Source organism: Frankliniella occidentalis, unplaced genomic scaffold, assembly GCF_000697945.3.
Source record: "Frankliniella occidentalis isolate FOCC.00 unplaced genomic scaffold, Focc_3.1 Scaffold175, whole genome shotgun sequence".
Taxonomy (NCBI): domain Eukaryota; kingdom Metazoa; phylum Arthropoda; class Insecta; order Thysanoptera; family Thripidae; genus Frankliniella; species Frankliniella occidentalis.
In genome coordinates, this window is record NW_026267301.1 from 30,819 (window position 1) to 31,984 (window position 1,166).

Below are 1,166 nucleotides of genomic sequence, written 5' to 3' on the forward strand. Positions count from 1 at the left end.
AGCGAACTCTTCACAGCGGTGCAAACACTGTCCACAAACTGAAGCGACTCGGCTCACTGAAATCGCTCACCAGACCCCCCTTTTTCAAGCTAATATAACTACGAAAAGGCACTCCGATTTTCATTATAGAATGTAAAAATCAAAAAATTGGCTAAAAAAGGAAACAACTTTAGCGTTAGCTGCATTAAATCCCAACAGCGGACATGAAGAGTAATTGATAAATAGAGGGTTTGATAGTTACGAAGCAGAAAAGAGGGTTTGCACTCCCGGATTAAGTGACAATACGAAACTAACGTGAAAAGTTCTGAAGGAAGTTATAAAAAAGGGTTTCCTCCCCCGCCTTCTCCTCACCCTGTCCCTACACCCAACCTACCCCTTTCTCACCCACTGTCCTTGCTACATCAACCCCTTCGTACTTTGCGCTCTAAACACCAAACACCACAGGTGCCAGAGGGTGGCAGTCTCCGAGCACATGAATCACAACTTAATTCAAGGGACAAATGCCTATTCCCCCCCCCCCTCCACTTCCCAAATCCCCTCATACTTCCGCCGTCAAACTAAGTGCTCGAAACGTCAAACACCAACGACACAACGTCAAGAAAACACGTCTAACTATGACACTTCTGATATTAAGACACTGTGAAAAATATTGGTAAAAAATATCAGGAACAGTTTCCATTATGGGTGTTGTACAATTACAAATTAACATTGTTAAGTTCCAATTTCGTTGTTTCGACTTGGAATTCGTCGAAGAACGAAAATAGACTGGTAAATTTAGAATATACTTTAGATTAGATTAGATAGAGAGCATCCTAGGGGCCAAAGCCTAAGGCTTTTAATCCGGTATTTTTTGCCCCCGGCAGGGTACCCCGACACTCACGGCTGAAAGAGAATGGGTTAGCGGGGGGGGGGAGCGCCGCCCAGACCCGTGCCCTCGCCAACGGCGCAGAAGCTAGGTCCCCTTTGAATGGGGGGGTGGCGTCCCAAAGTAAGCTGCAGGGGAGAGAGAGCAATTAAGTCAACAAGCAGTGCACTGGGAAGGCTAGCAGGCAGCAAGAAGTAGAGGCGAAAGGGCGAAGCAGGTCAGTACTGCATGGCCGTGCGGACGCCGGGCCAGGAGCGGTGTCCGGGGAGGATGGACCCGAGAGGGACCTCGTCTCGGCGTT